The sequence below is a fragment of the Triplophysa rosa genome, linkage group LG10 (genome assembly GCF_024868665.1).
Source record: "Triplophysa rosa linkage group LG10, Trosa_1v2, whole genome shotgun sequence".
In the NCBI taxonomy this organism is placed as follows: domain Eukaryota; kingdom Metazoa; phylum Chordata; class Actinopteri; order Cypriniformes; family Nemacheilidae; genus Triplophysa; species Triplophysa rosa.
Window position 1 is genome coordinate 3,700,678 of NC_079899.1, and position 23,081 is coordinate 3,723,758.

Below are 23,081 nucleotides of genomic sequence, written 5' to 3' on the forward strand. Positions count from 1 at the left end.
CTCCACCTGGTTAATGGTAGGTTTTAGTTACACTCATAACAATTCACTGAGTGATGAAGGTGAAACCCTGTTACTCTTTTATATAATTGTTGTTTAAAAACAGAAACTGTGTGTTTTAGTAGGGTTAGTGTAATTAGAGTCCTTTTATAGTACTAATTCTACAACACTAATATCTGGACTTTAAGTGTAATGTCCCAGACAGAATGCAGTGATCATCCTGAAATGATGGAGCTTCAAGAATCAGAATCACAGCAGATATGTGTTGTGTTTCACAGTGATGTCAGACGGCTCGTATGGGTTTCAGGTTGTTCAGGGTAACAGCACACAGCTGCTCTTGCAGTGAGCGTTTGGCAGTGGAACAGGACTCTCTGTTTCTGTGCAACTTATGTTTCTCTTTTCTCATATGAGATGACTTCAGCCCGTCAACGGCTCTTTATGATACTCCACAGCTGTTATATCCAAACACAATATCAGAGTTATTGTAAAATTAACATTGTGAGGTTGTCTTATCAGAGAAACAGAAAAACATGAAACTAAATTTAATAAACATATTTCACATATTTCAAAAGTCTTGGCCACGTAGTCCCCACACCACCATAGGCAAACATTATAAACATATACAGTGTAGTGTTTTTTTCCTTACAATCAAAACCTTTCATTTATTTTGTCTATGATGGACTGACCATCAGTTCAGGGTTCAGGCTCCAGCCCTCCTACAGAGGACAAGCAGTTTGGAGAATGGATGGAATTATCAATTAATATACTGTATCTATGGGATTTTGTCATCGCCGCCACACAAAAATCAACTCTGTTTCTGCAGAAAATCCCTCCCAGCACTCGTGTTTTAAGTGTGATTCATTGGCCAAACAAAAGACACAAAATGAATGATGAATTTGATTGATTTATTGAATAATATCATTATCGTGAATTCTTTTGGCCACTGTAATTGTGTATTGAAAAGCTGATATCGTGTCACCTTAGTACACATAAACAGTTTGTCTTTAGACTTAAGTCGACATCAAAATTTCACAAAGTTTTAGGATCAGTTTATAATGGGAGGAATAGGAGGGAAATCATTTTGTCACAAATGTGCAAAACTATTAATCTAAAAGCTTTTGTTCAAATAAATGACACTTGACGCTGTGCATTAGAGAAGATGCATATTTATTAGAAGTGACTTCCAGCTGTACAATCTTCAGGTCTGGACAACACTTTAGCTCATGATTTACAGTTAAACACAGAGATGAGCATCTCACAAGAGTGTTAAATAGACAGATGTATTGCAGAACACTTAGAAAGCCAGTGAAATACTGATCGCACACGTAGATGAAACATTAATGACCCGAAGCACACGTTTTAACTGTGTGTAATAAATTAAACCAAAAGAAACTAAAGTGTCATGCTACTGCTCTCCAAAATCATACAAAACACTAGAAAAAAAACATAATACCAACCAACATGTTTGGCATTGCTTAAAAGGAGGAAAAGGAGGAGTTCATGGAAACTAGAGAACGCTTTTATTCCTCCATCAGATGGCCGTGCTGTGTGTGTGTGCTGACTCTTTTTGCAGCGGAGACACATTAAAGGAACAATACGGCATTTTTAGGAGGATCTATTGACAGACAGAAATACAATATAATATACAAAACTATTTCTTCAGAGGTGTATAAAGACCTTACGTAATGAACCGTTATGTTTGTAATACCTTTGAATAAGATATTTATATCTACATACAGAGCGGCCCTACATACATTGAATTCGCCGCAATGTTTTGTACAGCAGCCCTAAACGGACAAACAACTCTACAACGCGCGTTTCCTCTTCCTCTCCGCTGCGGTATCGTGGTGAAACGGATCGCGGGATGATCCGTGATCCGTACGGATCGTGCTCTCCGGTGCGGAACGCATGTGACCCGCGGATTAACTGAAAGTTAATTCATCATTGAGTAAAAGAATAAAACGCACTCTCGCTCGCTCTCCAGTTTCTCTCTCTCTCTCTCTCTCTCTCTCTCTCTCTCTCTCTCTCTCTCTCTCTCTCTCTCTCTCTCTCCAGTATCTGGACGAGTACAATATTAAAGCGGTTCCAGATAAACAATGACGCTCAAAACTGCTCCGTCACACAGCTATTACAACAACAACATATCTTGGTATGTTAGCATGTTACTCACATACTGATCCGAATCAAAGCAACCTCCTCGGGGGTGATTTTTAGACGATCTTTCTCTCTAACGTCTCTCTGCTGGAAAGTATCTCTATAGATATCTGTGGGTACATATCTGCTAAAAGACTTAATCCTAACGTGTCTCTGCTGTAAAGTCTTTATAATATGAACACAGGTCCTAGCTCCTGCCTGACTTTTATCCTTCTTTTTCAACTTAAAATCCACAAACCTTTATTTTATGTAATACATAAGTCATCGCTCTTTCTACAGTCTTTCTAATGCCCGCAAAATCTCTTCCCTGCGTCAACATGAGAACGACATCTTTTTGTACTGTGGTGGCCACCGTCGTGTTTGGACTGAGCGATTCGTGGCAAATCAATAATACAACGCTAGTGGCCGCTGTTAATTAAGAACTGCACCTTTAAGAGTTGTTTAGGGTCTGATTTCATCTGAAAGTTACAGAGCGAAGTGGAGCAGCGCCTACAAGCCCAGCGTAAAATAACAGTAATGTGAAAGCACAGGGTGCTTACAAACCCCCGGAGTTTCACAATTTATATAAGATTAAACTGTGTGTCTTCATATAGTTAGAAACAAACGTTTGTTTTATTAGAGAATTATTAGGTCAGATATAAACATCACTAGCTGGGTTTTGGTGGTCAAAAACTAAAAGTAGAGAAAATCTTTGTCAGTCTATAGAAAACACTTCTGGCGACTATACAGACAGGTCTGGATTCAGTTTCGATGAATGATATTTCTGTGCAACTTTACATCAATTTACAAATATGTTACACTTTATGGTTGTATATATAAAAATCAGTAGAACATACTCGCAGAAACTCGGCCTGCAGGAGACTCTTCAGGATCTGATCAAAGCGCTTCCGTCGAGCTTTCTCCTCTAACACGTTCTCCAGAAACACCTGGATCTCTCTGATCTGTGTGTTGGCTGGCAGCAGGTTTATGGCCTGTGGAAAGTCAGACACGAGAGAACGCCATTAAATCATTTGTGTATGAGATCTCTGTCCAGGATCTGCACCTGAATGTCAAAAACCACCAACCTTCAAAAACATGACAGTACAACAGAGAGTAAATAACAAAGATAAAAACAAAACTACAGTCTTAAATAACAAAACATTACTTTAATATATATTTAATATATTCATGTGGAACACAAATGAAGATATTTTGTGTTCAAACAATGGAAGTCAAAGGGGGCCGATGTTGTTCGGTTACCAACATTGTTCATAAATATCTTCTTTTGTGTTCTCCAAAAGAAAGTTAAGGTCTTTGCACATACAGTCCGAAATTTTCGTATGCGTTTTTTCGTATTTGGCTCTCGTTTGTACGGTGTCTCTGAATTGTTATAAAAGGCCACTCAAAATGCTTGACGGATGCGAAAAACGCAGAAAATCGAACCCGGTCCGAATTTTTTTATGACGGACGAAAATATCGGAGGCAGCGTCTAAATGTGATTTACACAACGTGAGGTCGTATTTATTTTTTAACGTGCGGAAATTTCGGACGCAAATTTCGGACTCAATGTGCAATGGGCTTAAGTCATGTTTGGGTTAGGAATGACATGAGGGTGAATAAATGACGAAATCATTTTTGTCTGAACTGTCCCTTTAAAAAACAAGTCCAATCAGGACAGAGTTCATCTCAAATCTCAACGACCTCACAGCAGGTTTGAATGCTTGTTTTCATTTATAACAGAGTGTTGGGTCACATCAAGAACACAAAACAGATGGGATGAGCTCCAGCGGAAAGACAGCAACTGGATTTAGGGTCGGCCGATGACAGACACATGACAAATAACGTTCAGTGCAGAGCAGCTGTAGAGCACCATGACACAACACACAATTGACCGGTTCTGTTCTGTTCACACTGAATTCACTCTGCAGAGGTGTGTGTTAGTATCTGTGGACGGACGCTCACTTTGGTGGTGTTGAGTTTGCCGTGGTGAAGCTGAAGAACCTTCAGGGCCGCCTGAAGATTGGCTTGTGGCTCACACAGCTACGACAACACTATCAAGCTCAAGTCCCTTTGAATGCCAGTTCCAGGAACAAGACTCAGACGCTTCATCTTATTGGTCAGTAATGTTTTTTTGCTGAAGACAATGATATGCTTTATTTTCAAGCCTAAATGGTCTTAAAGGGATACTTCACCCAAAATGAAAATTCTGTCATCATTTACTCATATTCTAGTTGTTCCAAATCTGTATGAATGTATTTGTTCTGATGAACACAGAGAAAGATATTTAGAAGAATGCTTATAACCAGACAGATTTTTTCGTTCTTCAATCTTCCAAATATCTTTCTCTGTGTTCATCAGGACAAAGAAATGTATACAGATTTGGAACAACTCGAAGGTGAGTAAATGATGACAGAATTTTCATTATTGGGTGAGATATCCCTTTAAAAGCAACAGATGCTTCACAGATTTGTAATGCGGTCTCATGTGTAAGTGGCTTTAGATAACATTGTCTGCTATGCGAATGAATGTTAATGTAAAAAGATGCTGGGAAACAAATATGTCATGTCACAGAACAAAAGAACTCTTTAAAGCAAGTCTGCTTTTCATTAGACGGCTTTTAACTTCAAGCGATGGACTACAGATTGATACTCACTCTTCAGCCATGTGTGTGTCTTTCAGAACGTGAACGTAGATGAAGAGAGCCTGCTCGTGTTTGCCCATCCGACCCAAGAGCAGAGCTCTCTCCTCCAGCAGACCTGAGACAAACGCAGACACGCAGTTTATTTCAGCTCTCTTTCAGTACCAAACACCATCTGTCTTTGACCGCTGCGCTCACCGTCAAACGGGAAATCGCTGACGAGTCTCTCTGGCTCATAGCTGCTGGAAATTTCCAGAAACGACAGAAGCTTGTATCTGTAAGAGACATTGACAGCGGTCAGTGAAATATAGCGGCTAACTCCTCCGCCTCCCTTTCGAAGCACTACGACGGCTGACACAACATGGCGAACTATAATTATGTAGATAGAAAAAGCTCATTAATTAAAAACATAACGCTTCATAATGTGTAAGATCTTTATACACATCTGAAGACAGTTATGTATATTATATTGCATTTCTGTCAATAGATCATCCCAAAAATGACACACTTGACCTTTAAGTCAGAACACTGGCTAGCCTGATCCAGTGGCGCCATCTGGTGTATTAAATTGTGTAATTGCAACAACTGTTTATTCTCAATATAGGACGTCATGGCTATGAAATCAGTCACAAACAGTTCGCAAAGGAAAGAAATAAGAAAAAAAGTTCGCAAAGGAAAGCATATCGCATACAAAATAGACCAGGATCCATGGCTTTCATCAACTCATGTCATACAGGTTTGGAACAGCGTGAGATTAAATGATGACATGTTTAATTTTTGGGTGAATCACTTTAAACATAATTCGACAAGACACTCAAGTTAAGCTAAAAATGTAAAAATGGCCTGAAAATCTGACTGAATTCATATACTTGCCAATTATTTGAGATCTCACCTGTACCTAACTTAAAAAACACCTGCATGGAGTCATCAAAGCGCTTCAGACAGAAAAGATTGAAGGCAAACTGGTTCTGGATATGTTGGATCTGCTGTCTCTTGTCTGCATCTGAGTCGTCCTTCATCTTTTGAGGATTTAATGCGGAGTAATTGCATGAGACAAAAGGAAGGTAGAGAAAAGAAGAAATGTTCTCATGGTTAATAGCGGAAGCAGTAAAGGGTGTGAATTCCTCAATGCCAGCCCAAACTGTTTGTCCTGTAACAGCTGTCGGATCTGGCTGGCACTGGCACCAGACCCCAAACAAAATGATTATTGGCCACATACACGACGCTAGTTCTGTGACAGAGGACAGAAAGAAATGAATGAGTTACCAATGACCCTTAACAAATTCAATGTTAACATACAAAAAGCCTTAGAGCTAAGAGATAAGTTTGGAGGGACCACATGGAAATGGAAAAATCATTACAATTAAACCTAACAAAGTATGTCACCCAGAATTGTTATTTTTGACCAAAAAAATATTAACGGAATAAAATAGCAAAAAAAAATATGAAAATGAAATCAACATGAAAATAATTTCAATATTTTAATAGGCCTAATTCATTAAAAATAAGATGCTTGTCATCTGGGATTTTGTTATTTTGTGCAGGATACAGGCCTGCTGCCCCACCTACCCACCCGACCAAGCCTGGCAAGAGAGAATATACGAGGCCCTTGCTTGCACTGATGGCAAGATGAGTCGGGATGCGAACGGGCTACTTACGAGCTACTGGCAAAACAATTTAAAAAATGTTGGTTTGCACAAAAAAGGTTATTAAGCCTACTGATCAGGGCCGGCTCCAGGCAGGGGCAGGGGTGGGCTGAGCCCACCTAAATGTCTGTCTTGCCCACATAATGAGAATAAAAAACAACACCAAAAATTGGAGTGTTTTCTATTGGTTGAAAGCAACGTCACTCTTCACTCACAGAGCGGCTTTAGTTTGTAACAGAGATGCTGGTGAAAGCAAAGTACCTATAGAGTAGTATTGCATACTTCGTATCTTCGAAGAGTATTTAGTTTGATCACATTTATAAAAGATAGATACAGCTTTACAATTGTTTCCGAAATCATACGGCGTGTGCGGGGGGAGGGGTAGGCTGAACTAAAGCACGTGCGCACCCATTGCCAACAAAACACAGACATCAGTTTCACTCACCGCATGCGGTTCATGTCCGGCATCTTTTAGCGCTGGGACGGCTCCATATATCAGTTTCAAACGATCTCCAAATCCAGCGTTAAATCCACCGTTTATATAACATTCATCACTGAAATGCAGTGAACAAGCAAACACAAGAAACTTCGTGAACGTATGCTCTCTCTCTCTCTCTCTCTCTCTCTCCTGCACACAAGTGAAAGTGACGTCTGCGCATGCTCCTTCTCCTGCTCTCCTTGGTGCCGCGTGGGCATGCCGCATGCTTTTCCGGGAGAATTGTCCAATAAGGGATTAAGAAAAGTTGTTACAAAACAGCTTTATATGTTCGAAAAAAACTTTACGAAACCTGTATGACCTGTACTCGCTGGGGGAGTGTATCGAGCACAGAAATACTATGTCATACGCCCAACTCGTTTTTTGACAAGTTGACCATGTTAAGCATGAGAAGACAGCACGTTTAACATTGTACAGAGGTCAGAATGGATGAAACACCGTTGCAGGGCCGCTTTAACCTATCGACCGTCAGGAACGACTGAAAGATCCAGCTTTACCAATAAATCTGTCTCCCTCCATCTCAAACACCCCAAGGTGGTAGCCAAACACTGTGCAAACGAGTTTAGTTTAGGCGCACTGCGCACTCACGGACCTCATATACAACAGCAGATATGATGTAAAGTTCACTGTGCAGTGTAATCAGAGTTTTTTTGCGAAGATTAAACAGAAGTCAGTGATCATTCAGTGATGGGGAATGTACTTAGCCCGCTTTCTATAAAGGCTTCTATTTATTTTACATAACCGCTGCATTAATCTTTTTAACTTGTTCTAATACATGTAGGACTACAAACATTTGTTTTGTGTTGTTTAAAACTAAATATGAACTTGTTTTTTGTTGTTGCGATATTTTAGTTTTGTCCAGTTCTTTTTCGGCAAATAAATGCACATAAAAACAACAATTTTATATGAAATTTGAATTTGACTGCCCCCCCAGGATACCTGCTAGCCCACCCTTCTGCACCTGGCAAGAACCGGGCCTGCTACTGATCCCCACGCACGCTCCAAATACTAATGAAACATGATTTCCCATTATTATAACCCATTGTGAATGCTTGTTATAGGCTAAATGGCCAAAGCACAAGTAGTCTGCCAACTGTCAGCTCATTCGAATGTGTCAAATTTGATATATGCTGAGTTTAATGGACCAAAGAGCCATTTTTTTGCCAACTGGAAGTTTAATTCATAATAATTAATAATTCATTTTATTTATAATGCGCCTTTCTTACACTCAAGACACTACAAAATGGTAAAACCATAACAATAAACAAAATAATAATACAAAAAATCACAATCATTAGAAACACTTAAACAACAATTACAGCTTAAAATACCTCATTAAAAAGATAAGTCTTAAGTAGTTTCTTAAAACAATCAAGAGATGGAGAGGTCCTGATTGAGGAGGGCAGTGAGTTCCACAGCCTTGGAGCCATACAAGAAAGAGACCTTCCTCCTATAGTTTTACGTTTACAACGGGGCTGAACGAGCATAAGAGAATCAGCAGAACGAAGAGACCATCCAGGTGTTGACAGTGTGACCATGTTACAAATGTATTCTGGTGCCAGCCCATATACTGCTTTGTAAGTTAGGACAATAACTTTAAATCAATCCGAGATCTTACTGGAAGCCAATGTCATTTAGAAAGCACAGGAGTAATGTGTTCTCGTGAAGACGTGTAAGTCAATACACGAGCAGCAGAGTTTTGTATGTAAACCTGCAAAAAGTGAGTTGCAATAATCAAGCCTAGATGTTATAAAGGCATGAATAAGCCTTTCAGCATCAGGCATAGATAGAAAGGGCCGTATGCGTGCAATATTCCGTAGATGATAGAAAGCTACTTTTGTAATATGTTTAAATTGGGCATTAAAACTGTGCGTCAAAGATAACACCCAAATTCTGCACCTGCTCAGAAGGGGAGATCAAGCTTTCATCCACTATCAGTGCAATAGTGTTACATTTAGTAACGGAGGCTGGAGTGCCTATCAGTAATACCTACGTTTTGGAAGAATTTCATTTAAGAAAATTCTGTCTCATCCAGGCCTTAAGTTCCACTAAACAAGCAGATTAAAGTGTTGAGTGCAAGAGCAACATCAGGTTGAGTACTAATATAAATCTGGCTATCATCTGCATAGCAGTGAAAACCCAGACCATACTTTCTAATAATTTGAGGCAATAATAAGAGGCAGCATATAGATACTAAAAAGAATAGGACCCAGTACTGATCCCTGAGGTACACCCTGTGTTAGGGGAATAGTCTGGGACCTATTTGAACCAGAATAAACAAATTGAGTATGTTCTGAAAGATATGACTGAAACCACTTAAGACATGTGCTGGAGAGCCCAATCCACCCATGTAGTCTATCCAGCAGAATAGTGTGAGAGATGAGTTTACACACTAGTAGGGGTTATGCCCCTTTAAATGAAGTTACATCTTAGTTATGTTTTAGTTACTTCTTTGCATTTTAATGCATTACTCTGCCTAAGTTATGTCTGTGCTAAGTGGAAATTACCATGAACATTATTACAAGTTTGACATTACTGTATCAAAATGTTACATATGCAAATATAGAAGATGCTGAATTCGGTTTTGATGAATGAAGCGTTGATCTTGAGGTCCTTTGCCAGGTTGCCAAAGGAACAGGAACAAAGGAGCATGGCTTGGACGAATTGGGTGACCGTTTTATAGTTAGGAGAAACAGGTGAGTGCAAAATATGACTTGTAATGTTATTCTGCCCAAAAGCTATGCTAAGTGAAATTTACAGCAAAACTCTAATACATCGATAATACATAGTTATTACATGCTTATTACATAGTAGGTTTACAAGACGGTTTACTTATCCCTTAGATGGTATTTTTTCAGTTATATAAAAGAGACGATGTATTCAAGAATATCACATTTATTTCACAAAACATTTAGAACACAATTCATATAAAACATTTAGTAAGAATTAATTCAAAATACTTTTTAAACCTCTAAATAAATAACAATTTTGAACAATAAATAACATGGAACTAACAAACATAACAAACATAAAAGAAACATAAAAGACTATAAACTCATGAAAAAAAATTAAAACCCAGGTCCTGCATGTTGATGCTGTCAAAGTGTGGTTCTGAATAAAAGAGAAAAAGTTAAAAAAAGTTAAATCACTGATTTCTTGTCGTAGTAGAAACATTGAAACCACAATTAAACACTTACGTGAAAGCTGCTTGGCAGTCTCGTCCCCTCGCTCCTTCTTATGAAATGGAACGCTGAGAAAGTCTTAGTTTTTAGCCTTCGGTGACACATTGTAGCAGGAGTCAGAGGAGAGCTAGAGGCAGGGGTACCAGGGGCGGGAATCACAGGAGGGCTGAAGGCAGGGGCGGGAATCACAGGAGGGCTAAAGCCAGGGGTGGCAGGGGCAGGAGTCAGAGGAGGGCTGAAGGCAGGGGCAGGAGTCAGAGGAGGGCTGAAGGCAGGGGCAGGAGTCAGAGGAGGGCTGAAGGCAGGGGCAGGAGTCAGAGGAGGGCTGAAGGCAGGGGCAGGAGTCAGAGGAGGGCTGAAGGCAGGGGTGGGAGTCAGAGGAGGGCTGAAGGCAGGGGTGGCAGGGACAGGACTCAGAGGAGGGCTGAAGGCAGGGGTTGCAGGGGCTGGAATCACAGGAGGGTTGAAGGCAGGGGTGGGAGGTGAAGATTGTCATTCCGTGTCAACTCACCCAGAGGTCCCCGGCTCAAAATTTTTATTTTATTTTTACAGAAGCAAGACCAACATGTGAAGTTTTGATAAAAGCAAAACAAATAAAGGAAAATTAATGAGGAAAAAGCATTTTACGTGTTCTTTTACAAAATTGGCATGCCTGTAACTCCAGAACCGTTAGAGATACCTTAATGTCCTTTTAGATTCTTGTGCATTACCTTCAGTTCTTTTTGGGAATTACATTTTTAAGGCCTTACGGTATATGGTTCAGTCCTATAGGTATGAGGATCTAAATATGGCTTTAAAGGTGTCATTAATTAAGAAATCAATTTTAACCTGAGCTTTTGTTATATAAAAGCTCATCGTATTCAAACAAACATCCTGTAAGTGTCAGAACTGAAGACGTCCTTGTTACTGAAATGACAACTTTTATTGATACCAGGCTCAGCGAACGCCAGGTCCTGGAATGTACCTATCAATGACGTCATTGATAGGTTGAACTCCGCCTCCACAGAAGAATACCAACGACTGCTTCTCTAGCCCCGCCGACTGGTTTCACAAATGACTTAAGCCATCTATACATAGTACACACTCCCGCATTTGTGATGATTGACAGACTGGTAACCATAGTGACATTTTTCGACTAAAGATTCGTTTTGTCTGTCAGTTTAAACTAAACCGCTAAATGGTGTGCATGCTGGGAGTGAATGGATGGAGTTTGCATGCGAGTGAGAACGCTGCTGTGAGTGAGTCCCTTTCCCCCTGTTTATACCTTTATAATCTTTCTATTAGTTTTGTTTCTACAAACTATTAGTTTTATTTCTCTTTGGATATTTAGTCCATTTAGTGAAGCAACGCCGTTAACCAGCGCTTTGCTGGTTGGCTATGGCGGCGTCAGCTCGAAGTTTGGAGCCACTTTCGTGCAGGCACGGCATAAGTATCATGCCTGCGATGAATTGTTCCGTTGAAGAGTGTGGTTTGGCTTTTGGGGAAGTTGTTGGCTATGATTTACTTAAACATATTGTGTGCTTTAGGCGACAGATACACATGATTTTGAAAATGGATTTGATGAATTGAATGTAGCTTTTAAATTTCAATTATATTTCTCTGATTATGTTGTGTTTGCATCTTCTGACTCAAAGAAATGTTTTGAATGTGGACGAGAGGGTCATTTGAGGCGCGATTCTCAGTACAAGAAATATATAGACTGAAGAAATTTGTTACCCGAATGAAACTGGAATTAAGAAAAGATGATGGTTTTGAAACTAATTTTTCTTTTCTTAAGTTACTGTGCTTTTTTCTCTGTCTTCTTGAAACATGCAATCAGATGAGTGCAATAAGGGTAGGCACTCTTAATCTGAATGGCGCAAGGTCCATGCAGAAAAGAGCATTGTTGTTTGAACTAATTAGTCAAAAGAATATCGATGTGATGTTTGTTCAAGAAACTCACAGTGATAGTTTAAATGAAACAGATTGGTTGAAAAGAATGGAAAGGTGAAGTGTACCTCACACACCTTAACTCTGTTAAAGGTGGGGTGGCTATTCTTTTTGCTAAGAACTTTTTGCCAACTTCATGTGAAATAAAACAAGTGATTCCTGGTAGGCTTTTATAATTACAAGCAAAATTTGAGAATTTTAATTTTATTTTCCTAAATGTGTATGCAATGGTAAATGGTGCTGAAAGGGTGTTTCTTAATAATGTTCGTTTTCTTACAAAACTGTAACTCTGATGATTACCTCTTTTTTGGGGGAGATTTTAACTGTACTGGGAATGATGTTTTAGACAGGAATCATCTTGAGCCTCATAATGCTTCAAGTCGTATTGTATGTAGAATGGTAGAAACCCACAGCTTATGTGATGTATGGAGAGAAATGAATGGTAACCATAGATACATGGGCACACACTAGGGACAATTTTATTTCTCTAGCCAGGCTTGATAGATTTTATTGCTTTAGTCATCATTTTAACACTGTTAAGAACGATTTAATTTTCCGGTTGGTTTTACTGATCATTGTTTAGTTCTATATCAAGTGTTTATAGTAAATGTCAACGTTAAAAGTGCATATTGGCACTTCAATGTTTCCCTTTTAGAGGATATGAATTTTAAAGATGTGTTTTTAAAGTTTTGGGAAAGTTTCAAACTTAAGAATTGTTTTAAAAACCTACGTCAATGGTTGGATTGCGGGAAAGTGCAAATAAAAATGCTATGTCAACAGTACGCTTTTAATGTCTCTCATGACATTACACGTTCAATTAGGAAACTTGAATTTGAAATTACTCATTTACAGAATCTGTTTGAAGCTCGGGGGGGAACAAAGGTCAATTGATGCTCTTAAATGTAAGAAATCTGCTCTAGCAGACCTGTTGGGTACAAAAACACAAGGAGCTTTGGTTAGATCACGTTTTCAGATGCTAACACAAATGGATGCCCATCTAGATTATTTTTTGGTCTAGAAAGAAAGAATGGTCGGAGTCGTGTTATGCACTCTATACGCTCTGAAAGTGGGCAGGATTTGAGAGAACCTGCTGACATAAGAAGAAGGGCTGTGCAATTTTATGTTGAGTTGTATAGAAGTGAATTTAAAGAGGATGAAGAGTTGTCTGTCAGTTTTTATGAAGGTTTACCTAATGTTTTACAGGACTCCAAGATAAAGCTTGATACGCCTCTCTCTGGACAAGAGCTTTTAAAAGCTCTGGGAGATATGAAACCTGGTAAAGCACCAGGTTGATGGCCTTCCTGTAGAGTTTTACAGAACCTTTTGGGGAGTGCTGGGTGAAGACTTTTTGGCTGTCCTTAACGAGAGTTTGGCTGAGGGTTCGCTCCCTCTAAGCTGTAGGAGGGCGGTGGTTACTTTGCTACCGAAAAAAGGTGACCTACAGGAAATAAAAAACTGGCATCCAGTAAGTATATTGTGCTCTGATCTGTAAATTCTCTCGAAAGCTCTGGCCAACAGACTAAAAGATGCGATGGGGCAGACCATTCACCCTGATCAGACCTATTGTGTGCCTGGCAGGTCAATTTCAGACAATATCTGTCTTGTTCAAGATGTTTTAGATATTTCTAGTCATCATGGTCTTGATTTAGGTTTTGTTTAAATTGACCAGGAAAAAGCTTTTGATAGAGTGGAGCATCAATACCTTTGGAACACCCTAGAGGCTTTTGGGTTTGGGTCAACTTTTCTTGGAATGATCAGTGTTGTACCAAGATATTGAAAGCGTACTGAAAATCAATGGTGGTTTAAGTGCCCCTTTTAAGATAGGAAGGGGCATTCGACAGGGCTGTAGCCATTGAGTTTATGTTAAGTATGCTGCGTGCTAGAATTGACGGTTTCGTGTTTTGTAATGACATAGTTCAACATCAAATAGCAGCGTATGCGGATGATGTCATGGTTTTTATAAATGGGCAAAAGGATGTTAATAACTTGGTGTCCATTGTTAATGATTTTGGTATAATTTCCTCAGCTAAAGTGAACTGGGGAAAAAGTGATGCTTTGATTAATGATAAATGGAGAATTGGCACTCCAACCTTACCTGGTGGTTTAACTTGGAAGAATGGTTTAACTTGGAAGAAGGGGGGTCTTAAATATTTGGGAGTGTATCTTGGGGATGCCTCTGTGCAGCAAAAAATTGGGATGGAATAATGGAAAGAATGGCGGGTAGACTCAATAAATGGAAATGGATACACTCTCAATTATCCTTTAGAGGGAGAGTGTTAATAATTAATAACTTAATAGCATCAACCCTATGGCACAGACTCTACTGCTCCCACTGGACTGTTACCACAGCTGCAGGCAAGATTAGTGGATTTCTTTTGGGACAAGTTACACTGGGTACCTCAGGTTGTACTATTTTTGCCGGTGGAGGAAGGTGGACAAGCCCTGGTGTCTTTGGTCAGCAGACATGCAACATTCCGGTTGCAATTTATTCAGACTTTTAAGAGCGTCTGTGGACTTAGTATGGAGGAACTTAGCCAAAATCATACTCCAAAGAGTGGATGGACTCGGACTGGACACCACTTTGTTTTTTGTGGATGCTAACAAATTACACCTGAATGGATTACCTGATTTTCACAAAAAAACTGTTTAAGGTTTGGGGCTCGTTTACCTCTAGAAGACCAGGAATAGCTAATTCCCTGTTTTGGTTACTGGAGGAACCCCTAGTCTAGTGCTGTAGTACTCGAGTCCGGACTCGAGACGTTTTTTAATGGTCTCAGACTTGTCTTGGACTCGTTGGTATTTGAACTCGGACTTGTCTCGGACTTGGTCATTGGACTCGAAAATGTTCTAGTCGGTCTCGTCCGAGTCCAGCGATATATGTTTTATTTTCTCCTTCAAAACAAAACATTGATAGAGCACTATTCTTGTGATCCGAAAACTAATGATCCGAAAACTGTTGCCGACTCTCGACTCTAGAACGAGAGCTGCGCGTGCTCATAAGTTCTCTCTTCACACAGCAGTTCAGTTCAGTGTGTGCTGTTGTTGTAACTAAATAACTCCGGTATATTGGTTCAAGTTCGCGGGACTGTCATGCACGCCAGAAAGTGAATAACTGAATTAATTTGTGGATAATATTAAGTGTTTACGGGAGACGCTAAACGGGAACGATTCAGCTGAACTGGTTCCACCGGTTCACTAAAAAGAAAGAACCGGTTCAAATGAACGATTCGTCCGCGGCGCGAACCAGCGTCAATCATTCATCAGGCACGATGTCAGCGAGCAGCGGCATAATACAGATTGGTTTTACAAACCATAATAAATGTAATGACAGTGCCCTTAAAAGGAAACTTTTTGGCGAGCAGCGGCATAATACAGATTGGTTTTACAAACCATAATAAATGTGACAGTGCGCTTAAAAGGAAACTTTTTGCAACAAAACTTTCCCCGAAACACGTGGGACAACATCCAATTTCGTAAGACACCTGCAAAGGCATCACAAAGAGAGGTAAGTTAATGCCATGTTTCAGAGTTAGCATTGCATTTGAGTATTTTAGAAAGTTTGGAAAGTAGGGCTTAAAGATAAGATTGATCGTATTTTTATTGTCATTGTGATGAACATGTTATTTAAGGATGGGCACCGACGTGCTTATAAACGAGCCGTGGAGCCTCTGCTCTTCCAAGCGGCTCCTCTATCGAACACGCACGTGCACGGGCAGGCGCGCACACGCACGCACGCACGCACGCACGCACACACACCCACACACACACACACGCACAAAAGTGTTTATTGCTGCACAACCTTGCTGTTAGGATGGCTGATAAAAAAGTTCCTTAAAAAAGTAATTGTTGTGAAGTCCCCCTCTAAGTATATTGTGTTTTACCGGTGTGACGCGTGAGGTTACGAGGTACGTAAGTTACGTAATGCAGTGTTTCTAGGGCAGGCGGACTTAGCGCAGCTGCTTATTCATAGAGTTAATCAGACGCAGCTGTCCGTCAGCAGACTAGCACTAGGGTCGTTTTCATGCGCTAGATAAAGTTTATAAACCAGTAAGTTTGCATTTATGTTTGTGTAATGCGATTGCCATCTGTGTAATTCTTATGTTGGTTACGAGATAACGTTTATGTTTGCACTTGCACCTGCAGTACATTAGCCCGCTAGCATCTCGGCTCGTGCTGGAAATGTTTCCACAATTTCTAGTTGTCATTTAATGTTCTTGGTGCTCTGACGTTTGTCAGGACTTAGCATTATTACTGGCTGTATAAATGTTTGTAATTGCCATACAAGTCGGATTTCAAGTGTTAAATTGCATTGCGCTGTGTAACTTATGATTATAATGGACAAGCCTTGGTTAAGATTTTGTATATTTAAACAATGCACATATTGTTGATTGAATTTGTAATTTAAGTTGTGATCTCATTTATCCTATTTACATATTGATTTCTGTTATTTTATTTATTTCAGAAACTACCTATATACATATGTCTGCCTACCTCAAATGTATATATGGTCACTAGTGCAATAAATGGCCAACCTCAATCCGATGTCTCTAACTCCTTGATCAGAGTACTGTAGTGATCAATATCATAATCACCAGTTTCAGTGGGGCAAACCCAACAGTAATAAACAGTTACACTTCGGCTTTGTGACTTTAGTGCTATACCTATATAGTAAAAATAAAATGACCTTATTTTATCTGCTTTTTGATCATTACAAACAATAATGAAAATGATTATCTTAGAATAGAAGATATGCTGTCTCTTGCATCACATAAATTATCATTAGTTAAGTATGTGGTCTTGTAGTCATGATTTTTTTCTGTCTCTGTCTTGACTGTCTCAATTGGACTCGGTCTTGACTTGGACTCGAACCTCTTTGGACTCGGACTTGACTTGGACTCGAACCTCTTTGGACTCGGACTTGACTTGGACTCGAACCTCTTTGGACTCGGTCTCGACTAGTCCTGGTCTTGGACTTGTCTTGGACTCGACAATGGTGGACTTGACTACAGCCCTACCCTAGTCATGGGAGCTCGATTGGACATTACGGAACAAGTGCCAAATCTACTGTATATCAGAGATTGTGTGACTCCAAGACTGTAAAGCTGGGACACATTACAAGAGTTGCTTGACCTGAACTGAATGGAATCACTTCTGTAGCATATAAAGCATATTTGTTGAATATAAAGTCAATACGTCATACCTCAACGATTGTGGATCTATGGTTAAAGAGATAGTCTGTGGATGATTTGGCACTCCTGAAAAGTCACAAACTTTATTACCAAACAAGAAAGACCCTTTTCCTAAATGCTGGTTAACACCGGATCTTAAAGACATGTCTGGTCCTTTGTTAAATATAGATAACCTTCAGGACTTGGTTTTTGAAGAACTAAATGGGAAAACTATGTACAAATGCTTTGTCAAATTGATTTATAAAACAAAACTGTGTGATAAAACTGATAATGTATGGAGGTACAAACTGCAACTGGATGATGAAATTAAACCAATTTGGAGGGTTCTTTATAAACTACCATTGATTAAGAAATCTGGAGACTTGCAATGGAGAATCTTAAAGGGAGCTGTTGCTGTTAATTCTTTCTATTATTAATGCCAATAAAATTATTAAAGCTGCGTTTTTTGTGAGCTCAGGGAGACAATCTTTCATTGCTTTCTGGAGTGTAACAGGCTTGAACCTTTATTTGTTTTGTTGGGACAGTTGTTTTTAGGTTTTGGAGAAAATTTCACTTTCAATGCTTTTATTCTGGGGGCTGGTTACAACCGCAATCAAAGATTCAAATGGCAGCTTATCAACTTTATGGTTGGACAAGCAAAATGGCAATATACATTTCAAGGAGAAATAGAATAAGTAATTTACATGGCCAAGATGTTCTGGTGTTGTTTAAGGCCTCTCTGACTGACTCTCCCTCTCTGACTGACTTTGAGCTGCGAACTGTGTCAACATTAGGGATGGGCAATATGGCCCTAAAACTCTATCACGATAATTGCTGGTATTTGTTGCGATAACGATAGACATGACGATATATCTATAACGCCATCCACCGCTGTTTTTTGCTACAAGTGATAGTAGCTGCATGTAGTCTAGAGCCTCAGAAACACAAACATTAATCAAAAAGTAAAACTTACCCCAAATCAAACAGGCTCCTAAAATATACCTACAGTATTTTTTGTAAATATAAAATATAATAGTGACATTCGACTTCAAAAGGTTGTAAAGAAAAATTTAATTAACTTAAACTCAATAAACACATCATGTCATACTTAAACTGTATATATTCTATTGTTGGGTGGAAACGATCGCATCACGCTGTCAATCACTCTCTCTTTAACTGAGTGAACCTTAGCAACATACTGAATCTGTCTCGCGCTACAGAAAGAGAACAGAAAAATGCGGATAAAAGAAATCGAATTAACTAATCCACACTTTCATCCGCCCATAAACGTATTTAAAATAACGTAATACAAACTCGCATTTTGTACTGTATGTGAACAGGCAGCAGTGCTGTGCACGCTGTGTCGCTATGAAAGCACATGTGGGCGCGAACTGCGCATGGGACGCTCCGTTCATCCTGTATATAACAGGCAAGAAATCATATTAAACAATTTGCGCACGCGCGCATAACATCTAACAAATGTTTAAATAAATACTTTTAGCCAAACTAAATGTTGTGGTGTTTTAATGTATTATGGCTATCAACGAATACTAAACAAATTAAATTAAATAAAAGTGAAACTAAACATGAACTCGGATGCATCTAGTGCCAACCTAAACAAGATTTAGAGCTTTTAGTGCAAACTCTTTCTCAGCTTCACGTCCGCCCTCCGCTATACCCGTTTTCGCTTCACATATGAGCTGTGAATGGGTCTCACAAAGAAATACGTCATCAACTAGAATTTATCGTTTATATCGCGGGAAGACTAATTTGTCACGAATCACTCAGGGAGTCAAGTGCAGGGTACAATACATTTTAATAAAGATCACAGACAACTCAAAAGAGTCCGCCAAAACTCAAGAGTCTCACAACCGCCGTAGCGGGACAGAATCAAACAATGTTCAGGGTACACACTAGGTAAGGGGCGAGCGCTCGGCCGGTAGAAGGGACACAAAAGAGTGAGAGGAAGCAGAGTTCGTAGAGTCCTGAGAGGGACAAACAGCCCCGTGATGACAAACGGGAAACTCCACAGTTCACAAAGTTCTCTGTGACCAGTATGATGAAGCACCACAATGTGGCATCCGAGACCAGTCGGCGAGAGAGAGATAGTCCTTGAGGTGGCTGATCAAAACCTCAGTGAGCAGACTCCGTGTACAAAAAACCAGAAGGCAAAAATAATCCACAATGCAAGGACCTTAGAACGGAGAGGTCCTCTAGAGCTGAGTAATCCACATGGCAAGACACATTTGAAAACGGCAAGATTCCTTAGAGGTGAGCGTTATCCACTTAATAGAAATAGGGGGCTGGAGCCAAGACAAGACACGACACGACACGGTGAGTATAATCTCCAAAAACCGTTGCTATGCAAGACTAGACTAGACAAGGTTGCTTAGAGTGGTCGATACCAGAGGATAATAGCTCTAAAGGTCTGACGCCAGACAAAGGAAAACACGAGGAATATAAAGGGAAAGGAGACAGAGCAGAAAATAAGGAACCAGCCGTGGTGAGTGAAAACTGAGGGAAGATCCATGTGACAGCAGTGAAAACTAATGAGTAGTTAATCAGGTAACGAGAGGGGAGGGGTGAAGCACGCGGACTCCGAACACGTGGCGAGCTGTCAAAACAGCGTCACGTGTCCGACATAACAAACACAGAGGACAACACGGAAGAAAACCAGAAGTGCTAGACCCGAGACCCAACATAATTCCTATCGTGTGGAGAATTTCTACCGGTATATCGCAAACGATATAATACCGCCTATCCCTAGTCAACATACATAAACGTTTTGTACTTTTACTGCCTAAAAGGTCCTGTAGGATTGATCTTTCCTCATTCCTGTTTTAAAGTGATAGTTCACCCACACTCTCCCTCTTGTCATTTCAAACCTGTTTGACTTTCTTTTTTCTGCAGAACACAAAAGAAGATATTTTGAAGAATGTTGCAGTGGCACTTATTCACTTCTATTGTATGGACACAAAACCAAACTGAATGGAGACCAGTTACCAACATTCCTCAAAATATCTTCTTTTGTGTTCTGTGAAAGAAACAAAGTCAGGTTTGAAATGTCAAGGTAAGTAAATTTTCACTCAGAATTTTCATTTTTGTGTCACTATCACGCCACTTTTGAACAAAAATGTTAAAAGTTGTTTATGTTTTAGATTGTTAATATTCTGTAAATATTGTATATTTTGTTATCAAAAACTCAGTATTGTGTTTTGTATCTTATTGTGAGATGGATGTATAAAGCAACTGCTTCTTCTTATTTCAGTTTTTTTATTTAAAATGTATAATTAGATATTAAAAATGTTTGTTTGGAAAGATGGACAGATGTTTACCTCTGTACAGGGTAGCGGGGTCTTATGTACGTGTCACACTCTGGTTTCCTCTCTGACTGACTCTGAGGTCAACCAGGTAGGTTGCCAGGGCATCAACTGCCTCCCAGCCAAAGACATCTCTGGAATCACACTGTTTACTCTGAAAATTGAAAAAAAGCCAACCACAGTCCAGTAAATATATACAGTGTTGTATTAATTATTTTGCATTGTACATGGATGTATTTTAATTTTACAAACAGTTGAGAATAGGTGTTTTGCACTGCACCAGATATTTTTTTAAAGAAAAAAAAAAATAGAACAGGACAGCAATATTACCTGACCTGATGTGCTAGGACTTACAGTGTCATTCTCCTCTTCCTCAGCGACCTCCTCATCGGGGGATTTGGGTCCAGTGTCACCTGCCTGACTGGTCACCTGGGCCTCCACGACAGTTACTGGAGGGTCAGAGTCATCAGCCCTAAGGTCAGCTGCATGGCACACAGTCGTGTCAATTTCATCTTCAAAATCACCTTCGGGCTCCTCTGGGTGGACTTCAGGCCGCCCTGAAATCATGGTCCAGACCTCCTCAGCCTTGCGCGTCCGTCTCCTACAGTGCTTTGCCAGGTCACCTGGGCTGATGCTGGCTATGAGCTGTACCTCAGTGGGAGCCTGTCCACCATGGCTGCTCTTCCACTTTCCTCTTTTGGCTGCCATAAATTCTTTCAAATCCTCCTGATCCCACTAAAAGATACAGGAGAAAAGTTTTGAACAAAAGGCACCATAGAGAGGGTGGTGCTCTGTAGTAAGACCACAGTTGAATCTTCTCATAAAATTGAACATATCTAGCCTTAAAATGGACCTCTGACTGACTCTTCCTCTCTGACTGCCAGAATGTGTTTATCGTCTCTGATCAAACCACTTTTGATCTCACCTGCTAAGATGTTAACAGTGTTAGTATTATTCATAAAAACATGTTTTTTTCTGTGCAATACAAAAGGAGGATATTTCTATAATAATTTGCAGCTTTATTGCAGTGTTCATAGTATCCACAGCTGTCAAAGCTCTTAAAAGTACAAATAAACACTATCAAAGTAAGAAGTCACATTCTGTTCTTAAACGCAAGAAGTAAAAAGACTTCAGACCTGAACCCGAAGGGGTGGTGATGTCTCAAAGCTGTCTTCATTCTGAGAGGACGTCACCTCAAGCTTTGGCTCTTCCGTGGCCACCGGGTAGGAAAAAAACAACTGTAGTCAAAAGTGTTCCAGAACTGTTTGCTGTCTCACATTCTTCAAAACGTCTTCTTTATTAGGGATGCACCGAAACGAAAATTCTTGGCCGAAGCCGAACATGATGTGAAACACTTGGCCGAATAATACCGAACACCGAACATGTTTTTTTGCATTTCTTCTATTTATTAAGCTATTTTTTTCACTATTGCACAAACTGAATAGTCAAAATGTGCTTTTTATAATTTGTCTTGTTTTTCAATAAAATACAATACACCTTAATATAAAATTGAGCAAAACAAAGTAAATTCAAACAAAAAATTGAGCCTGTGAATAGCCTATATTAATTAGGCCTATAACTGACTGCTAAAAGAATGTAATGTAAGTTACTCTGTACCCCTACAACAAAACACTTCATTAAAAACTGTCATTCCACATTAGGCCTATAAGATAAAAATACGAATAAACTGAAACTGTTGGATTATTATAGGCTACATTGCAAAATGATTTGAGAAAAAAAAAACATCCAATGCAAGCAGTTCTGACTGATGCTGACTGACAACCATTTCGGTTCACGTCTCACTTCCAAACTCCGCCCACAAAAGTTTACTGTTCTCTCAGATGTACGCGTAGCCAGGATGCACAGAACATACTTTGACAAGTTGTTTAGTACAGGGAACTGTGTGCACGCGACCACTGTATGATGTCAAAGGATGTCGCGAGCGGCGGGGCTACTGTCAGACAGCCCGCTTCCATCTGAAGTAAAGTTACCGACCGGTAAAGACGCTTTCATTCGGAAATTTACTTCCGTGCGGCAAGTCCCATGCTGTGTCTTTCTCTGACACTTTAAAATGCTCCACACACACGCACACACGCACGCATGCACGCACGCACACGCACTGCCAAAATGTTTGCAGCAGTAATAAAGCGCACGCGTGTCTCTCTCTCTCTCTCTCTCTGCGTTGGTTGCTGCTTGACCGTATCACGAGTCGTGTTCGGTAAAATTTATTCGGCCACTTCACAAATTCGGCTATTGCTATTTTCGGCCGAACATTTTCGGTGGCCGAACATTCGGTGCATCCCTATTCTTTATGTTCAACAGAACAAAAAAATTATAAGTCAATGGTGGTCGAGATCTGTTTGGTTATAAGCAATCTTCCAAATATCTTTCTCGGTGTTCATCAGAACAAAGAAATTTCTACAGATTTGGAACAACTCGAAGGTGCGTAAATGATGACAGAATTTTCATTTTTGGGTAAAGTATCCCTTTAAAGCGTATTTTACGGCCAGACCACTCTTACGACTGGGTGTACGTCCAGTTGGTGCATTTAATGTATATAGATCAGTGGGTT

General features: G+C 39.8%; 3 long non-coding RNA genes across 3 annotated transcripts; 1 reads left to right on the plus strand and 2 right to left on the minus strand.

The window, feature by feature from the left end:
* Window positions 1–1,163: 1,163 nt before the first annotated feature.
* On the minus strand, window positions 1,164–5,266 carry LOC130560518 (uncharacterized). The gene is made up of 3 exons (XR_008963700.1): window positions 4,967–5,266; window positions 4,784–4,886; window positions 1,164–3,122 (listed from the first exon to the last, which is right to left on the minus strand). It is a non-coding gene; the product is annotated as an uncharacterized LOC130560518 (long non-coding RNA).
* On the plus strand, window positions 3,379–20,993 carry LOC130560520 (uncharacterized). Its single transcript, XR_008963702.1, has 4 exons — window positions 3,379–4,246; window positions 9,533–9,606; window positions 20,535–20,600; window positions 20,887–20,993. It is a non-coding gene; the product is annotated as an uncharacterized LOC130560520 (long non-coding RNA).
* LOC130560519 (uncharacterized) lies at window positions 20,549–21,141 on the minus strand. Its single transcript, XR_008963701.1, has 3 exons — window positions 21,034–21,141; window positions 20,864–20,958; window positions 20,549–20,663 (listed from the first exon to the last, which is right to left on the minus strand). It is a non-coding gene; the product is annotated as an uncharacterized LOC130560519 (long non-coding RNA).
* Window positions 21,142–23,081: the final 1,940 nt, after the last annotated feature.